The sequence below is a fragment of the Dipodomys ordii genome, unplaced genomic scaffold, assembly GCF_000151885.1.
Source record: "Dipodomys ordii isolate 6190 unplaced genomic scaffold, Dord_2.0 Scaffold27, whole genome shotgun sequence".
Classification (NCBI taxonomy): Eukaryota; Metazoa; Chordata; class Mammalia; order Rodentia; family Heteromyidae; genus Dipodomys; species Dipodomys ordii.
Window position 1 is genome coordinate 18,654,599 of NW_012267243.1, and position 21,017 is coordinate 18,675,615.

A 21,017-nucleotide genomic window follows, 5' to 3' on the forward strand; every position below is an offset into this window, starting at 1 on the left:
CCCCCCCCCCAAAAAAATAAAAGAAATTAGAAAGTGTTCCAGGAAACATCCTCCTCATCTGGGTCTCTTCCCCAGCCAGAGGTCAAGGAAACTCTTCCACCTCTGTCCCCAGTGAAAGGCTCCTTTTGGCGGGAGCTAACCAGGAGCCTTGGTTAACACTCCTCGGGTTAATTAACCGTCGATGGGTTGCACGGGTGAAGGGGCACAGCGGTTGTTGTGTAACAAGTGCATGTTTCCTCTCTTTTAGTGAGAGGAAACAGTTGGATAATTCAAAGGTCAAATCTTGTGCTTGGCACAGATGCTGTTTTCCCACGAAGGAGGAGGTGTGTTCTCTGTGAGAGGCCTTTGCCGATTCGAGCGGAGGTGCCCTTGGGTTTTGCGTGGGGGCAGCCCGCAGGTGAGCAGCACCCCACTTGGGCTTGTAGAGCTGGGGGACAGTGGGGGAGGCTGCAGGCAGGGAGCGTGGGTTTCAGTGGCTGCGCCGGCTGCCCTGCAGCCCTGCAGCCTTTGAAGGCGCTCTCCTGTTGACGTGCGAGGTTGGCTCAGACACCCACAATCTCAGGAGCACTTGACTTCTGTTTTGGAAGGGCAGCCTCTCACCCCCGCCCTTCTCTGAGTTCCCAGAACAGAAATGCTGCTGGTTCTGGGGATTCTGCCCTTGTGCACGGTGGAATCCGTCAGTGCACCGCCAGCTCGGGGCGCTGCTGCGGCCGCTTGCCCATCTGGCTGCAGCGCTGGGCTCAGGTTAGGGATTCAACCTGAAACAAGAGCTTTGAGGATACAGTTACAGTGATCTACAGGGTTCCATGCCAGCATTCTTCCCTTCTGAAGCTCGCCTGCATTTCCCCTCTCCTTCCCTTCTTCTTCGCTTGGCAGAGTGAAGTTATTCAGATAGGAGACACCTATCTTTTTGATGATTTGCTTGAGCTGTTACACTTTCTTCTTTTGAGGATCCCCTTCTTAAGTCCCCCGGGATTTCTGTGTTTGCATGCTACAGGGAAGAACTCGGCCTTTTTCCCAGTGCTAAATGCAGAGACCACCTGTGCTGGATCTGTCCGGGACGCGTGGGGTGTGCCTGCAGCTGTCTTGTCTGTGCAGCCGTGATGGCCTGCTGGCTCCACACTCCTGCGTGTTCGGCAGTGTCTTTGCCGGCGCTCGGCCCTACAGCTCTGGCCAAAAAGCATGTCGCTTCCCTTCCACAGCCTCATCCTGGCACACCTGCGCGGGGGCTGGATGTGGTCCGATCACTGCAACCTACCTCCGAGGCCGGAGCGGACACGCCCGGCCTCCCTGAGCCTTCTCGACCCAGTAGCAGCACGGCTTCTCAGAATGATGACAATGCCGTGAGGGATAGGATTGCAGTTTGAGGAAGTCCAGAGCCAGGGTATCGTTATGAAAATCACTTTCAGTGGTAAATCTTACGTCTGGATTTTCCTGATCTGCTTTCTCTGAACTCAATTCACATTATCCGTAGGCGGCTCACTTGATTCTGTGCCAAATGCTCGGCCTTCTTGTCTTCAAATGTGCTTTGTGTTTCTATGGCAGGAACATCTATCAGGGTGCAGACTCATAGTTAGTGCTCAAAAGAGAGAGCTGTTATTGTTATCATTATAATACACTCAATCCCTAGCCAAGCACATCTGTATTTCAAGCTCACAGAGTTTTGTATTTCTCAGTGATCTGGACTCCGCCTTGGCTCCGGCCCTTTTTCCCACATTTTTATCCATAACATTCCCCCTATTCGCTATTTACTTCTTGTTTGTTATATACCCTACTTACTTCATTTTTTAGCCACCAAAGTTTTTATTTGTATTTATTTGATAGCATGTTTAAGCTTTGATTTTTTTCTCTCCCCAATACCTCTGAGTTTTCATTTTTCTTAATGAAATTCTCAGGTACTCCAAAATATTTTTTTAAAGAAGGAGTAATTTTTTTGTCAGTCATGGGCCTGGGCGCTGTCCCTCAGCTCTTCAGCTCAAGGCTAGCGCTCTACCACCTGAGCCACAGCGCCACTTCCAGCTTTTTCTGCTTATGTGGTGCTGAGGAATTGAACCCAGAGCCTCATGCATGCAAGGCAAGCGCTCTACCACTGAGCCACCTTCCTAGCCTCAAAAAATTTTTTTAAATTAATTTCTCCTCCAGCCGACAACTGCCAACAGGAAACCAGAGAAGCATCTGATTTTTTCAGCTTACCTACAAGAATGTATTTATGGGAAGTGTACTGTGTTCCAACTACTGCTCCTGGCCTTAAAGATACAAACATAGACAATAAAAAGTCACTGTCTTTATGAAGCCTATAGTCTAGTGAAGGAATGAACAAGTACATTAATTATTTAGTTAGCTGATCAATTCATTTTAAGACATTAGTGTCTTTGGCAGGGCATAAAGAAAACAAAACTAATTTACAAGGAATGATTACTTTGTGTAGGAAATATTCCAGAAGGGAGAACTTCAGGAAAGCTAAACCTAAAATGCCAGACAAGAAGCAAAAATGGAAGTTCATCAAGACATTTGAAAGAGCAAGTATATCAGGATTCATAAGAGAAAGACCTGACGGTGGCAAGCTAGGAAATATATGGAAGGCAGAGGGTCCTTTGAGATATGTAAACATTTTTGTGAACCTCGATTATTGCTGAAAGCCGTCCTACTCAGAGCTACGCTGATTACACCAAGGACCTGTCTGTTTGTTTCCTGCTACTGCAGGTGATGTGCAGAGGGTTACAGTTACATAGTTGGCAGCGAGTCCATTTCTTTTTGAACAATGCTGCCTCTTCCCTGGTTTTCTCCTTGCTTTCCCCTCTTGACTCCGGTCCCCTTCCAGCTGTATTGTTCCTTGTCAACCAAGTATCTGGTGAGTCTGTGTTTATGGAAATGAACTCCAAGGCATGGAAACAAGAGGTTATTTTGAATCTTGGTATTGTTGCTGTTTGTGTTTTCTTCCTTGTCTTGTTTTTTATGTCTGTGCGCTTCATCTCGTATGTGAGTTTATCGGCTATGGAGAGGGGTGGGGAGCACTCACACAGCGGGTCAGGAGGGCGAGGGGCAGAGCACACGTGATCGTCTGGGTCTCCTGTTCAGCTGTCAGCAAGGCCAGGCTCCTCGCGCTGTATACATGAAATCAGCTTCCTCCCTGGCGGGTGCCAAATCATGCTGAAAGTAATTAGTAGTTCATTTAGGGCAATGCTAAACTGTCTGTGTTTATGAAATCAACCACAAATGGCTAGTTAGCGCTTCGAGACGCAGAGCAAGCGTTAAAGCGTGGAATCTGGGCCAGTGACAGTCACAGACACCATCACACCCCGTAGGAATGAAGAGGGGGACCCGGGACGGCGCAGTGCATTTTAAACTACTGACAGCAGAGAGCCGGCTGCGCGGGGAGCGAAGGAAGGGTGAGGGGTCTGCTGGGAGATGCAGGAGAGCCGCCCGAAGACAGGGTGAGGGGTCTGCGGGGAGATGCAGCAGAGCCGCCCGAAGGAAGGGTGAGGGGTCTGCTGGGAGATGCAGGAGAGCCGCCCGAAGACAGGGTGAGGGGTCTGCGGGGAGATGCAGCAGAGCCGCCCGAAGGAAGGGTGAGGGGTCTGCTGGGAGATGCAGCAGAGCCACCCAAAGGAAGGGTGAGGGGTCCGCTGGGAGACCGCAGCAGAGCCATCTGACCGCTGGTCTGCACACTAAGAGCAGGCACAAAGGGGCCACTGAAGTTAGAGACAGGAATAGAGGAGGCTGGAGAGTGGGGCGACCGAAGCTCAGCTCCGAGTCCTGCGACCCCTCTGGGTCACACGGCGATGGACGCTGCCAAGGAGTGACCGGGGCCGAGAGGACTGAGAGAGACTGCTGTTAGAGAAGACACCGAGGGGGAGAGCACGGACCAGAGACGGCGGGCGGGCACAAGGGAGGTGAGCCAGCAAGGGGGAGAGCACGGACCAGAGACGGCCAGCGGGCACAAGGGAGGTGAGCCAGCAAGGGGCTGAGGCGTCAGGAGGTGAGTGAGGCCGCGGGGGTGAGCTGCGGTATGGGGGAGACAGGAGGCCGCGGGGGTGAGCTGCGGTATGGGGGAGACAGGAGGCCGCGGGGGTGAGCTGCGGTATGGGGGAGACAGTGAGGCCGCGGGGGTGAGCTGCGGTATGGGGGAGACAGTGAGGCCGCGGGGGCGAGCTGAGGTATGGGGGAGACAGTGAGGCCGCGGGGGTGAGCTGCGGTATGGGGGAGACAGGAGGCCGCAGAGCCCGGGGGCCACCCAGGCTCAGCCAGGGCCTAGGAAGCTGCAGGCGTGGGAACATGAACCGTGAAGATGTAGCGACTCAGATCTCCGTGCGTCCACTGTGTGAGTTTTAAGGTCAGTGTTGGTGTCTGACTCTGTAATAGGTACAGCTTTGCCTCAGGAAGATTCTAGACTCCAGGCACTATCAGAGTGCATCTTCTAGGAATCTAATAGCTGTGAGCCCTGCTTCCCTTCAAGTGTGTTAAATCTCTGGATTTTCTATAAGCTCAGAATGGGTGACAAGATGGCATCCAGTCCATTTGGAGCATAGGATGAAGTTAGAAATGGAATCCAGGGGTGAGAAGTTAGACATGGAGAATGGGAACTATTTGGAATGAGTACTGGGGCTGCCAAAGTCACCCAACTGACAAGGTAAAATGAGAGGATTATCAGGTCACACATATCTGATAGTGAAAAGTGAGGTCTACTAGAGACAAAATGAAGGAGAATCTAGTTATACCGGAACAGTAATGCTCTATTTCCTGCTTTATCATAGCCAGACAATTTTTTTTAAAGAAGAACAAATAGCCAGATCATAGCTGTACTGAACAATGAATTCTTGGCAGCTTCCAACAAATAGGCGATGTTGGAACAATCTCTCCAAGTTGATGGCATTCTGTTCTCTGAATCTGTAAACCTTTAACAGTGAGGGCTCCTGAGATCTCTGGCAGCTCTGTGATTCTATTTCTTTGTCTCTCCCTAATTTAGATCACAACTATCCCCCCTACCTCTCAGAGCCCTGTCTAGTGCCCCAAATCACATCAAAGAGTCAACTGTCTTTTTATTAATAATCAGAACTTGGGTAATCAGGACCAGCCCAACATATTTGTTTTCTTTCTAATGTTTTGAGTCAAAGTAACAATAGACCTTTTGGAGAAGGTTAGGTCATATCCTTCTGGAAATTATAGAATGATCTAATTTTTCTAGAATGCCACATGACACATTGTTGGTTCTTGTTTGTTTGTTACCAGGCAATCAACAAGGAACTGTTCAAATGGGGTGTGAGTTGGGTTTTTGGTACCAATCAGGAGGTTGAAGACACAGAGGAAAGACAGAGAAACAAGATGGCAGTGGTGGAGAGAAAGGGAAGAGAGAAGGAACACAGTGAAGGAACAAACCCATGAAGGACAGAACATGTCAGCTGCTGGTGACACCCGGGACCTTCCAGCTCCAGATCCTTCAGAAGGGTGAGCTCTGTGACCTCCTCCACTATCTGCTGTGCACTGTTCCTATCCAGCCAAAGCATTTCTTGGCAAAGGTCTGACAGCCTTGAGAGAAGCTTCTTGCTCACGTGACGCCTCTGAGCTTTTATCAGAGGCGCCAAGCTGAGAGATTTGGATGAGATGTTGGCAGGTGCGCTCCTCCTGTCCCCTTTGAAATACGATCGCTGCCTTGAGCTCTGCAAACTATTTCTTCATTTTTTATGGCCAGACAAAGGATTTGGGGGAGGGGAGGGTCAGAAGCTATATCTTCTCATTGACCAACTCAAGTACGGAAACGGTATCATACAGGAAGGGTGTTGGGAGACAAAACCGGAAGCAGATGTAAATGTTATGTGATGCCATTTTTTCAGTGGCTGTGTAACAAGTATTTCTCTACCACACACACACACACACACACACACACACACACACACACACTCAAAGTCAACAGTCTATGGTAACTTACTATATGTTAGAAGATTATGGATTTGCCACCTTCTCTTTCTTTTACCTCTGTCACTGCTTCAGTATTAGTAAGCAGGATTTGGGTAATCAGAGAGATACAAGGTCTGCCCTAATAGGACATTTTTTGAAGTGTGTCTACAAAAGCCAGCTTTTTGAACGTAGCTTTCCCTATTATTTCTGTGGGCTCCTGGGAGGTAAAATGATCTTCTTAGATGTTCCTTCTGATTGCAAATCTCAGGTCTGTGATTCTTTGTGATTTTGGAGAAAATTGGTGTTGGGAGTGAAGTAACAACAACTGTAAGAGTAGAGAAATCAGGAAGATGCGGGGCTCATATAACAACCTCTAAAAGACCACAAAGTCCAAAGGAGAGAATGTTGTCTTGAGCTATTAGCCCATAACTGTAACTGGATTATTCAGCACCTGGCATGTCTCATGCCAGATTTATTATTATTATTATTTTTCTATCTACTCTTTACTGCTTCTATTACATTGTTAAAATTTGGTGATATTCTTTATTATTAAAAACAACCAGGAAAAAAGGGTTTTATTTCATGTGGAAATGCTTAAAGAGGTGGAGGAGCTTGAGGAATCATAGGCTTCATGGCCAGGCGGTGACTGGACAGTTGGCAACGAAAGCTATTTGTGTCCATCTGAACAGAGTTCATCAATTCCAGATGAGCTCAGTGGAGTTTTACGGGCACAGGGTAGCTGAAATTTCATGTTGCGTAAATGCTCTTTCATTTATGAATTGACACAAGTTACCTCATGCTTGGGATGCTGAGTTAAGAATTAATAGACTAAAATTTGAATAAATAAGAAAAAGTGAAGTATCTGTCACTATCATGAAGAAAACTTTCAAAGGAATTGCTCATTAACTCCATTCCAACTTAGCAACCATTGTTGCTCTCAAATGTAAAAAAATTGCTTCTGCAATGTTGCTCCTGCTTCTATCCTTTGCTTCCCTTTCTTGTGCTCATATTTAAAAAAAATCTTTAGTGACAACTGGAGAACTAGTGAAAAGATTTACTGAGATCTTTCTGCCACAGAGAGATCAAGCCCTCCTCCACACGCACAGGGACAAAGTTCCCAGCCCAGGGGGCGAGACCAAAGCTCATTTTGCATTCCAAGTTCTCAGGGGAAGAGCGTGAGGAGTCCAGCTTTTGGTTAAGAACCCATCTGTGGTTTTTGTGTTCCAGTCCGGGCCATGGGCAATTAGGGCATCTTCATGGGGCAAGCCTACGGGGGAGAGCTGCCTTCCATGCTCCGGACTTGGAGACCGCCATGCCGGTGCGGTTCCAAGTCCGGCGGCCTGCTCTCCAGCAGGCATTTCCACCCCTGCTTCTCTCCTCAAAGTGTCGACGGAGATCTTTTTCAGGCCTTTCTGTTGAAGTCTCTGTACAGAGGCAGAGGAGAAAACCGTGAACACATGTTTCCCACTGGGACTCGGTGGCCCGTGTGTTTTTTCCCCTCCTCCATTCTCCTGGCCCCCTTGGTGATCCGCAGAGAAGCGGCCCGAGGGGTGTGGCTGTCCATCTGTCCTTCCATCCTGTACCCTTCCTGGGGAGACCATGCAGCAGGGAGCTGGCTAGGGCTTTCTTCCATTCAGCCTCTTATGTACATTGCCGTGGGAAGGGAACAAAGCATGGCACAGCTCTTTCTTTTATAACGGATGGACAGGCTAGGCTTCACCGACGGCTGTGTCCATGGCTTACTCCCTTGCTGGCTGTGTGACTTCAGGTGAATCATTGTAACGTTTCTGAGTTTCTGTTATCTGTGAAGTTGGGATGAGCTTACTTGTGTCATGCAGTCATTATAACGATCGTATGATGCGTGTGAAAAAAAATATCCAAGGGCCCACGGCGCAATTCTTGATGACTCAGCTTCAGAGACAGAAGCAAGGTCCGGTGGTGACTGGTGTGGGGTCCTGCAGCCAGAACTTACTTTTACACGGCTTCCTGCGATGATTTGGATGAAATCACAGGCAAAATTATCTTATATGCAGATAAAGCCTTCCGTAGCATTACTCATTAGCATCCAGCCTCTCAGCTAACCACATTCTGGTTAATTCTGGGAGGGAAAGTGCTCTGTCTTCTGTGAGGACACTTTCTTTGATCTTGATGCGTGTGTCAGGTACCTTCTGCTGAAGAGCTGATGTTAACGTGCGCTGAGGCCTATGTCCCAGGTGAAGGCTCCTTAAGAAGCCAAACATAGGGCTGGAACGCGGCTCAGTGGTAGAGCACTCGCCTAGCACGCTTGAAGCCCTGGGTTCGATTCCTCAGTCCTCATAAACAGGAAAAGTCAGAAGTGGCTCTGTGGTTCAGGTGGTAGAGTGCTCAGGGAAAATGCCCAGGCCCTGAGATCAAGCCCTGGGACTGGCAAAAAAAAAGCCAAATATACATCTGTCTTTAAGTAGAAATTCCTGTAGGTTTGGGCAACAGAAAAAAGCTTCAGGATTCTCAGTTGTATTTCTAGAATGGGCTCTCTAAAGGAAGGCGTGTCAGATAAGGGTGCTGCAGGGTAAAACTCTCGAGAAACCTAACGAGCTATCATTCTTTCCTAAGGTTATAGGTCATCAGTGAAAAGTAGCATGACTAAATTCATCACTCTGCATCGCTCAGAATCTTAGGTCTCAAAAGGAAAAGGCTGAGGTTGGAAACAGTAGCAATGTGTGCCTGTTCAGACAAGCCTCTGGCGGGAGCTCACAGGTGTCTGGAAACTTTACTGTTTTCCTCACAACCAAACTTTTATTTGCTTCTTGTTTTGTTTTGTTATTGAGACAGGATCTTACCATGTAGCCCTGCCTGGCCTCAAACTCATAATTCCCGGGCCTCAGTCTCCCCAATGGAGTGACAAGTGTGCATTTCCACACACACACACACACACACACACACACTCATACACATAAGTACACACAGCATTAAGATTGGTCTAAAGAGGCTTGAGTAAGGGAAATAGAAAAATTCTCTGTATTATAAATAAGATGGAGAAGGTGGATTAAAACTATGAGCACTGTCGAGAAACCAAGCGTGGTGGTACAAGAGGCTCAGGCTGGAGGATCATGAGTTGAGGATGAGCTATGTGGCGAGAACCTATCTCAAAAATAAAGAAGACAGAAGGAAAGCACTTCCATGCACTGTGATCTTGAGAGATTTAATGCAACCAGAATGAGTTCATGTAATTAGAGTTTGGTATCACAATAGCACAGGGTGTGTGCTTTGAAAACTCCAAGTGAAAATTCCCACTCAAGATAGGATTGTCAACAGATTGCTGCAGGAATGGCAGTGGGTGAGCTGTATGACCCGAGAAAACCCTCAGACACTCCCAGCATGCTGGCCACCCTGCCCGGAGTGCCTTTGACATTTGGAAAGTCAGTTGACGTATCAGAGTGTTTGCTTTCCTACCGTAGCCCAGCAGGCTCGTATGAAGAGACTTTGAAATGATAAACTCTAGGCAAGTATGCAGAAGAGGTGGCAAACATGCTGCTTCTGGTTACGGCTTTCATCTCCCATTTGGGTTTTAAGGGTGCAAAGAAGTCAAGAGAAGAACTTCATTTGCCCCGAGATACGGAGGGCTGCCTCCCTATCGAAGGTACCCGTACCTTGTGCGTTCACTTATCGTCGTGGTGCAAGTCTAAGTCTTTGGTTGTGCGTGTGCCTTCAGACTCCTATTCTTAGCATGTGTTCCAAACCCCAGGTCGCTCTGGCTGAAGACAGTTGAGCAAACCAATAGTTGGCATGTTGAAAAGTATGAAAAGTTCTAAGTGATCCTGAGTGCTCCAAGAAAGGGATGCTCTCGTTGTCTAGATCATCTAACTAGAATCTAGTTAGATTCTATCAGTCATGGATTTGTGGAATATACCCAGAATTGTGAATCAAGTAACCAACTATGAAGCACAGTGATGAGGGACTTCCTTCCCTCAGAGAACTCCGTTTGGTCAGGAGAGTTGGGACTGAAAAAGCAGCTATGGAATTAGTAGAAACAAATGTTAGTTGGTACTGATTCAGACCTGAGAGACCTGGCGCCCTGTAGAAGTGCTGCAGAAAAATCACTCCAACCATGTTACCCGATAGGAATCCCACCAGTCCTGGGGAGCAGAACATTTCGTATCGTTGACTGGTAGCCTTTAAATTGTTTCGCCAATCATCTGATAGAGTTGAAAGGTGAGTGTCACAAATAATTCTTCCTTTCATCTATGTCCCAGCAGGGAAAAACCCTTCTGTCTTTAGACCCCCCCCCCACCACACACCCCTATGAGCTAATCCTGCGATAATCCCCAACCCTGGCCTCACTGGTTGATTTCTAGGCCACTGGTGTCAGGTCAAGGCTACATATAGGTCAGGGTGTGGTTTCCTGTATTGTGGACGCTGGGGAAAGGAAGAAGCTTGGTTCCTGCTGAAGATGGGGGTAGAGATGGCTAAAGGTCATCATCTTCATTTGGAAATTCTCCCATAGGCCACTTCCCCTCCCCCCTCTCCCCTCCCCGCCTCCCCACGCGCTTCTTTAGCTCCTGTTGTGATGTTCTTAGCTGTGTGGGGACGGAACCTTTGCTTTACAGCATCTTGTAAAATCAGGTCAAGGACTGCTCTGTTCAGAGACCCTTGAAGACTGAGGGGGAAGGAAAGGTCTTCACCAGACCCATCATGGGGTAGCGGGGGATTTTTTGGTTGGTAGGAGGTAAAGTTGTGGTGCTGGTTCTGGGGAGATTTGCAGATTGGTATTTTTTTCATGTTTCTTGATGAAGAAATATGACAAAGAGATGTTAGGTGATATTCCATTAGGTGATTTCTCTCATACTGAGACCATGTGAGATGGTGGTTAAGAGTTATTCTTTCCCCTTCCTCTTCTCCTTTCCCTTTCCCTTTCCCTTTCCCTTTCCCTTTCCCTTCCCTTCCTTTCCCTTCCCTTCCCTTCCAAATTGTCTTGATGGAATTTGTAACGAGCTATCGGAAAGAAGTTGTAAAAATGTGCCTCGTTTTCTTTTTCTTAATCACGGAGGTAAACCTTCACCCTTTCACCATTTGGAAGTTATCTGTGAGTCTGTTATAGTTTATACAACAGCCACACTGGTTGTTACAGTTATGGAAGCTTCTCGAATGTTTATTAACTATTTCAAATACTGATCAGTTTCTGATCAACTGAGACGATCGTCTGCTTTCTTGACTTTCACTGTTGTGCCATGGACCACTGTCATGTTAAACAAGTACCAGAATATTCTTGACAAACACCCAGGAGGCAGGGCTTTCCTCACTGGGATTCAGGTCAAACAACAAACCTTTCCAGGGATCTGCCGGACAGGTCAGATCATGATGAGTCTCCTGGAAGGGGCTTTTACAGAAAGTTCCAAGGCGCTCCGCTCCCTCCATTCGCTGCCAGGCTACTGGTTTCACAGTTTCTCTGTTTCATTATTGGGAGCTCAGAAGAGGGGGCCGTGGCTAGGGAATAAGCCTTTAATAGTAGCAGCAAGTTCAAATGCTGTAAGACTTATTGTCCTTACTGTTTTGCTGAGAAAAAAATACACCTAAAGCTGTGATTAATTTTCAGAGTTCTGAAAAATGTTAATTTTAACAAAATTTCTCACCATGCTCACTTTTTTTTGTGAAGAAGGATATATTTCATGAACCTGATACTACCATTCTGAAAATGTTCTCTCCTAATCTTCCAGAGTTTCTTTGCTCTTGCTTAGAGAATAAGATTCAGAAAGAGCATAAAAATTCATAGAAGTAGAAAAATACATAGACATGCAGAAAAACATAGACACACAGACACACATACTTCTGTGTCACACAGAAGTTCATCACCAGTTTAAGGACCATTCTTTCTGGATTTTTCCCCCTAGATATCCATATTTATTGATCTTTTCTGATTATAATAGTTATACTGTGATAAACATAAAAGAAATTTGAGGAGAAGAGAATACGGCAATTACTATCTAAAGAGAAGATGAGGGTGAGGAAGAAGAAAGTCCAAGTTGGAAAATGCAAAATAATATAAAAATGGAAATTAGGAGTGTTCATCATTCTGTCATCCAGAGAGAAGTAGTGGTGATTTAGTGAAGTGTTTCCTTTCTTTTTAATTCCTAACTACAATACAGATCCTGTACACCCACAGTCACACACACACACACACACACACACATACATACACACACATACATACACACACGTGTATACATGCACAAATGTAGTAAATATATCTGAGTATATTTTAAGCAAATTCCCGGCATGTGGTGGTTTATGTCTTTCCCTTTTCATTGCATAATGAACATTTTTCTTATCTACATTTTTGAAGTGCCCATATGTCAATCAAACAGATCTGTTTAGGGGGTCAGTTACCCCATTTGGACAATTGTGCTGTATTCGGTGTTGCAGTATCACGAGACACATCGCCCCAAGGTTGTTATAGGTGCTGTCCGCACCTCTGATTAGCTCACTAAGATAATTGCCCCAAATTCCCTTTTACAATTTTAAATATCAAATCTTTTCATTTTATACAAAGGTCAAGGCTGCATTGGAACACAGAACTGTCCAGACATGCTCTCTCTTTCGGCTGTGTTGTGTAAAGCACGTCATGCAGATGTAAGTGTGTGCGGGTTTTGCACAGTGACCGCGCTCGCGTGACTGTCTCCAGGGTGGGTGTGCAGGCAGGGACCGGCGGCTGTGCCGCGCTTTTCTGCGCACCGTGGCGAGGCGGGAACGCAGAGACGGCCACCCTTCGTGGGCAAGAGTAGGCGCGATTACTTGCTTGGGTCTCGTGGGGTTCAGACTGAAGGTCACGGGATGCTGAGCAGGGGATCTTCAAGTGGGGTCTGTTGTAGGCCAAAATCAGAAAGAGAGGAGCCTGGGGGGCGAAGCTTGCTTGTTAGTAGGCTTGGCCATTCGAAACTCAGGCTGGCTGCAGAGACGCTGGACTTGCCGTTATTAATGGTACGTATTCTCTGAATACCTACTACTAATTTCCTAACATCGGGAGGAAAGGCTTGGATACTAACGTCGGATAATCTCAGTTCTCCTACTTTCTGTCCAGGTGATGTGATCTGAAATAAGACATTTGAGTTTTTCTGTCTTGAAAGTTCCTCATTCCTAATGTGAAAACAGCAGCATGGACTTCCCAAGCATGTGTAGGACAGCAGCGCCCAGCACTCGGTCCATACCCAGTGCGCTTTCCTCCCCCCACGCGATACAGGCCATTTTCTCAAGAAATTCACAGCCAAAGGTCAAGAAAAAGAACAGGAAATTCAATAAATAGAGCCCATATTAGGTATAATGGCCAGATAAAGAAAGCAGAGATATGGGAAAGAAAAATACAGGTTAGTTTTCATCTGTTGTACCTCAGTTTCTTACGACAAGAAAATAGGGTATCTCCAAACACATAAGCGACGGCGGCAAGGTCTCTGTGGCCACACGCGGCTTTGGGCTTTGGGTCATGTTCAACTTGGGTCCCTTCCTTCAGCTCTGGGCTGAGCAGGGAAACTGGGATGTCCTGCGTTGTTCGTCGCTTTGTATCTGTTGCTATGACAGATGTGTGGCGCTGGGTCCCGTGGACAAGGTTCGTTTGTCTACGGTGCTGGAGGCTGTAAGGCCCCGCCAGGGGACGTCACAGGGCGGGAGCGAGAAGGAAAACGCCCACCGTCTGTGTGGGGACAGGCCACGTGCCCGGAGCGGCCGTGCTGCAGTTACCCACTCCTTAAGAAGGAGCAGGTCTCTGGGGAACGGCGGTAAGCGTCTCTCCGGTGGCAGCTCTTCAGGGCTCCTCAGCCTCCCCATGTTGTTCCAGAACATCTTTCCAGCACCTGAACCCTTGGAGACCCAACACATAGCACAGATGCGGTGGCAGGTTTCCCTGTGTCTTTCCTGAATCCCAAAGAAAACCTTTTTATTCTTCCATTTTCTAAGTCACATCCGGAGCTTTCTCTAGAATCAATACCATGGTATTCACACCTTACGTGTGTTGTTCAGAACCATTTCCTGAGTAACTACGAGGTAGACATAACGTGTCTAATCTCGCCCGCTCTCTCTTCCTCACACACAGTGTTACGTGCATTCTTCTACTAGAATAGGTAAGCTTTGTGGGCGGAGAGAAGAAGCGTGGAAAAAGAAGTTTATATAAAAATTGGCCTAGAGCAACTTTGGTAAAGTGTGAATACAGCCTGAACGAGAGCCTAAGAATACAACTAATGGGAATTATGGAATTTTCTTTCTGTGAAAGAGTTCAGAAGACAGACTTATATAACTCAAGAGAGGCAGAAAGTTGAGTGGTCTGGAGAGAAGGTAAGGGTGTGGGCTTCTGGAAGGTAAAGCGTTACAGAAAGGGCAGGGGGTACAAAGAAGATGGGAAAAATAAGTATATATAATTACGTATACACATACATGTAATCAAGTTATATAGGTGTATATGTATACACATGTTTGTGTGTATTATACATATATACATGTACACACATGCACATACATATGAATATACATGCATGTATATATCCATATGTATGTATATGAAGATGAAACAAAACATGAAGATCAAACGGGGAACACAGAATGAGTATGTGTACCAGGTGTGTTGGGTCATACCTGTAGTCCCGGCTACTGAAGAGGCAGCGATCCTGAGGAGTCCAGTTCACAGCTAGCGGTTAGTAAAATCACACCTCACCCTGTACGTGGAGCACAGTGGCACACAGTCACGGCAGTGCCCGGGCATCGGTCTGAGGACATGGCTCAAAGTCGGCTCGGGGCCAGAGCACAAGACGCTGTCGGAAAAAGAACTAAGCAGAAAAAGGGTTGGTGGGGTGTAGTTCAAAGGGGAGACCTCGTGTCTACCACGTATAAGGCCCTGAGTTCAAACCCCAATACTGCCCCAAAGAAAACGAAATGGCCATAAAACAGGGACAGGAGGATGTGGAGCACAGAGGGCGGAGGGGGATGAGCAGCAAACGTCGGAGACCTTGAACAATCAGAAAGGAAAAAGGAGTCGTTCTATGACACAATGAAAGGACTAATGAAATAAACGGATGCACCTGTGACCAGAAAGCGACCAGCCGGTGTTGTGCCTGGGGCTCGGCCGACCGGCAAGGCCCGCGGCAGCTTCTTGAAGCTTCTGAGTGAGTTGGAGATTCTTCCAGAGTTCCTGGTATTGATGCCTACCACTGTTCTTCCTAGAGTTTTGTTCTAGCCAACGATCTTCCTTTCTTCTACCTGGTTCTGTAATACAGAACATCCTAGCGTCCACAGGCGGCGGGATCCTCGTGGGTGAGGGTTCTTTATGAGAATAAAATAGGCCGCTGACTCACAGAGCCAGAGGAGAATGACAACAGACACACAGATAAACAAGTCAGGTCCCCGGGCCACCTGGAAGCGTCTTCACGGTCCCGTCTCTCATTTCACCCACTCGCCTAACCGTGAAAAACGTGATCACGTGAGTGGCCAGCGTTTACCTCTTAGCGGAAGACCACTGTGTTTTCATTCAGATCCAAAATGAATTAGAGCCTGGATTGACGCCTTGCTCCTGTGGACGCCCGGCGTGAGCATTCCTCTTTCCTCTAATGCTGGCCTTTCTGCTGTGCTCCCTGAGTGGAGGGGATTCGGTTATGGTGGGCGGAGGACCATCCCACGAAGAGCCGGTCTTGCCCCACCCCACCGTAAGGCCCGAAAGGCCCGAGCTCGGAGACCGCTGGCCACATCCTCAGCTGTGCTGTCCCCAGGGCCACAGCTGGGCACAGGTGCGTGTGACAGGGCTCCACCAAGGCTCTGAGGAGTTGCAGAAGGAGAAGCATCGATGTGGAGAGAGGTGAGGATCCCCGTGGAAGAGCTCTGGCCCCTCGTCCAGCCTCACTGGCCTCGGCCATTTTGTTTACAGCACAGCGGACAGCAGCGGGAGGGGCAGGGTGGCCGTGCTCTGTGTGATCAGATCTTCTTCCCGAGCCCTTTGGCTTCCCACGCGGTCTGAAGGACGGTCTTGGTGTTCGCACAGTGTTCTACGCTGAGTCTTGGCCCAGAGCGTGGGCCTGGCGGCCTCGGTGCGGAGAGGCGTCTGAGGCCCTCGGGGGCTGCGGGCTGTGCCGTGCGCTGCACTGGCCCTCTCCGGGCAGAGGGGCGACCCGCTGTGGGGTTCGTTTCCTGTGCCCCTTGCTTTGTGGCTGCTCACCGTTCTGGTGGAGGAGCGACGCTGTCTGTCTGGCCGCGGACCGGGCGATGTCTGACACTGTTGCTCATCTCTTTCGCACAGTGTCGCCCAAGTCGCCTCCCCCTTCCCCCCCCCCCTGCGCTTCTCCTCGCACGGAGTTGGCCCGTCCCTGCCGCTGCCACGCGGCCAGGTGCTTCTGAAAATGCCAGCTTTGGAGTTAACTTGTACAGCATCTCCTGGCTGGCGCCCTAGAGGAACGCACTTTGGAAAAGACCGTCTGGGTCCAAGACCTAATCTAGTCTTCCAGAAAGCCCTGGAGACACTACTGTGTCCTTCTAGACTGCGATGTGGGGGCTGGCTGCCTAGATTTCATGTCTTGTCTACGTAATATCCAGGCCAGGCCCGGCCGGGCGGGCGGCAGGCCCGATGCAGACAGCCTTGACATCGTGCCCAGCCTGTTTCTCTGTGCCCAGGTTTGCACAAGTCTCGCTGGTGTCTGAGAACACGTCTGAGAGGCAGAGAGCCTGGCTCCTGCGCCTGCCACCCTCAGACACACCTGGTCTAAATTCTCACCTCCAGTGCACTCGCAGCCTCTGAGGGGCGGTCGGTGGCGCTTAGCCTCTGTTTGACCTCATGGCGTTATTTGCAGGATTAGAAGAAATGGTATTTTTCATGACATGCAGTTGCTCAGCACACAGAGGAGCCTTAGCGAATGGTGGCTCCTGGTACAAAGGCGTGCACACGCACTAGGTAAAACCCAAACCTGGCAGCCCTGGTATTCACTGTCCTATCCGCTCAGGCCGCTGCTCCTCCTTCTAAACACGGACCATCCGTTAAACACGTATTATGCCAGAGTGGAGTCTGGGCGCGGACTTGTTTGCGTTGGGCTGTGTGATCCGTCGATCTTTAAGTCTCTGCTCAAGTGCTTTCATCTTGATACAGCCCATTTTAACTGCTTTATTTAAAATTGTGAGTGCACCGTCCCCTAGCCCGCCTTCCCCCACAGGGACATCGAATAACTCATCGCACATCTACTCGTCGTGTTTCCGTACTTACTTATTCTTGTTCACGCTTCCTCTTTAGAATGTCAGTTCCACAAAGATAAAGAGTAAAAGAAGTTTAATTTATGCATCCTAAATGCCCACACAGGGCATGAGGGCCCAAAATACATCTGACCCTAACGATTCCCTGTTTCACAGATAGTGAAATCACCGAAGGGGCTAGCTGATAGTCTTCCCAGTCTGGACTTCATTCGGGTTTTGCTAGCCCAGCTCGTGATGATTTATCTTCAACTTGCCATCAGCGAGCTTCACCTGGGGCTTTTCAAGGGACGTTAGCCAGAATCATCGGAAAACCCTCGGGCTGGCGTGGGGGAGTACGGCCCAGGGAAGGGGGGTGGAAGGCCTTGTCTCTCCCGCCCCCCACCCCGCCCAGCCAGGACCACCAGGAGCGGTTGCTGTTCCCCAGAGACTTTGCCGTCAGCCAGGTTTGAGTTTCTTTCCTTTTTTCATCCTTGACAATTAAGTTTTGCCGTCTGTCCCTTGTCCAACATAAATCACGAGGGTACTGTGTCACTTTTCAGATTCTGAGTGACAGGTATGTCCCTGTGTCTTAAGAGTTTATGAGAGCCTTCGGGTGAAATCAGCAAAGCAAGCAAGGAGCACGGGAGTCCACACAAGTGGGCCACGTGTTCCTGGAATACACGCGAGGTTTGTGTCCTCCTCGCCAGCATCAGACGCGGTGCAGACGGCAGGCTCTTGCTCTGCCTTGCTCAGAAGCTGCCAGCCTCACTCTGCTGGCCTGTCTTCTGTCTAGCTCTTGCTAGCTGCTCTGGGCTGCTCGCCTGTCCTGACGGTCCCCGGTCCACAGGCCACGTCAGCCCCTGGAGTGGGCACGGCGGCTTCCATGTGGAGCCAGCGGCTGGCCAGCCGCACATGGACTCACCCTCAGTGCCCTGTGGGAACCCAGGGCTGTTACTGTGGACGCTGAACACGAGTTCTTCCCTCTGCAGGGGCTTGTGAGAGGTTCAGTATTTGTTCTGTCTTTTTATTCCCTCTCCCAATGAAATCTCCACATTTTCTTTACTGACATCGTTTACATTTGTTCTCAGAAAAATGTGACAGAGAGGTAAACAAAACTGACAAAAAGATACTTTGAATAGATTTCATAAGCTAAGCCAGAAGTAGGCGAGTTTCCTATTTTAGCCTTACATTGGAGCCCGCATGCATATGTTATTCTTTGGAAATAACTCACAATGAGACGTTGCGTTGAGTCTTGTGGCAAGGTTAGTTTAGGAGCAATCTTATTTGCAGATTTTTGCAAACAGTGATTTGTAAACGGAGTGGCAGGGATGCCACCTTTGAGTGTGAAGGAAACCCAAAAGATATTGCTGTGTGCGTGGTTAGGGTTGTTAGTGGTCTGTAGTCACTCGGATACTATCATTATTAACTTAATCACAGTTTGGGAACTTCGGCAAGTCGTCAGTTTGGAGAATTAAGTCACTCTTCTCTCCATCTGCAGATGAGGGAAAGGGGTTCTCCATCTCTCTTCCCGCGTTCAGTCCAGCAGGAGAAATGCAGCCTAGTGCTGTTTCCCAGAACAGCCACATGGTGGAGAAATGACACATCAGACGGGCGCGTGGGGCCTCCCGAAAGCGAAGGCTTAGATCCCCGACTGAGTCACCCCCTCCCTGAGCTCCCCACAGGAGAGAAAGGCCGGGACCCCCACCCCTCCCAGGCTGCTGCCGCCCGGGAACAGAAACGTCCTGATTTTACATGACAGAAAAACACACAAACTGTGGTTAGGATTCTACCGCAGACCATACAGGACACTCTTTCTCTTCTAGTTTCTTCTCTGAAAGAGATGTTTGGATGCTGGCGTGTACCCTGTCTGCTTTCTTTGTCTTGTCTGTAAATCGGTGCGTTCAATGAAAACCGCTGATTTGCTGTACTCCCTGTATTCCTTCTGTCTTACTTCGGCAACTCCTGGCTGGTCCACTTCCTAGCTGTCCCCAGACGGGCTCTCCCTCTGAGTGACTGCGTCAGATCTGCGCTTCCTTTCTTTCCCTCTCAGCCATCGGTTAGAGCCATACTCCTTCTCAAGGCCACTGGGGAATTTTATGAGGTCATACCCAAGGCTGCTTTCTCAGCCCTTATTTCCTGTCTGAAAACTCTCTAGCTTTGCTCCTTGTTTCTAACTGGTTTAGCTTTCTTGCTCCTTCTTCACTCATCCCTCTCTGGCCTTGATAGGCTCTTCCTTCTCTGTGTGTCTGCTAACAGCTGGTCTACCTAGAGCTCTGTCTTCTGTCTCTGCCCTCAGTAAGTTTCCTTGGGGCGTCTCTTCACGGTGGTAGGAAGGAGTGACGGACAGGGGGCACTGAACAGACAGCACGATGCAGATGGGTTTGGATATGTTACTTTGAGATTTCCTTGGGATACAGAACACTAGGAGAGTCGGGTACTGACGATTATCACCATCTGGTTTCCCAACCCGATGTAGAGGAGTCGTGACAGCCTTTTTTTTCCCCAGAACCTTCTTCATCTAGATCAGCAAGATCTAGTGGATTTTAACCCTTAAATGCACTTTTGAATGAATGTCTTTAGATGCATCACTGTGTCCTTTGATCTAGGCCCTTATCTTTTTCCTAGATCATTGCATTTATATATGTCTTCTCTCTCCTTCTGGATTCCCTTAAAAAAGATCTCTGTAATGTAGAGAAAATACATTCTTCACATTCATTTATCTTCCTGACTTAACACTTTCAGTGGTTTCTTATCACTTACAGATTAGAACATAAAATTCTTTTTTGGGGGGCAGTATGGGGGTCCGGTCATGGGGCCTGAACTCTGGGCCTGGGCGCTGTCCCTCAGCTCTTCAGCTCAAGGCCAGCGCTCTACCACCTGAGCCACAACAACACTTCCTGTTTTCTAGTGGTTTATTGGAGATAAGAGTCTCACAGACTTTCTTGCCCGGGCTGGCTTTGAACCGTGATCCTCAGATCTCAGCCTCCTGAGTAGCTAGGATGACAGGCATGAACCACCAGTGCCCGGCTTAATAAAATAATTTTTTTTTTGGTCCCGTCATGGGGCCTAAACTCTGGGCTTGGGCGCTGTCCCTCAGCTCTTCAGCTCAAGGCAAGTGCTCTACCACTTGAGCCACAACATCACTTCTGGCTTTTTCTGTTTATGTGGTTCTGAGGAATCGAACCCAGGGCCTCATGCATGCAAGGCAAGCACTCTACCACTGAGCCACCTTCCCAGCCCAAGAACATAAAATTCTTAGTACAGCTTGCAATATCTGACTTGCCTGGCTTATGTCTCTGGGATTCTATCTCTGGATGCATAGCTTGGGCTCATTTCTTACCAGTTCTTGCTTTAGTGTTATTGTCTAGTGGTGCCAGCTGATTTAGTCACTCAGCGTCTCTGTGCAGGTGGCTTTATTGGCTGTGTTCCCTTTGCCTCCAATCCCCTCCATCCTGTCTTGGTCCTAACGGCTCCTACTCCTCTTTCAACCCGCTGACGACATGGTGTCCTTTCTAAGAAGCTTTTATTTGATCTTGAGCTGGACCGTCCGTCCCCTTCCTCACTCTCCAGAACACAGTTGACCTGCCCACACGTTAGCAAAACGATACACTACGTGCCTGACTCCTCTTGGAGTCAATAGTTCTTCGAAAGGTGAGATTATATCTATTCACTGTCTATGTCTCCAGTTCCTACCATGGGGTGTAGTCCAAAATGAATGTTCACTAAAATTTGCTGGAACAGACCTCCACGTTTTGGAGGCTCCAGAGTTCTTGAGTAGGCTCAGTCAGGTCTACTGCAGTTCTGAGAAAACTTAATTATGGTTTAAGCCAAATCCAGTTTCCTGAAAGAGAAAAGACTTGGCTTAAAGTCTGGACTACTAGAAAGAAGTGAGAGGTATCATGAGACAGCATTAGATGAGCAAAGGGAGAAGACTTGTGTGGCGAGCCCAATGATGA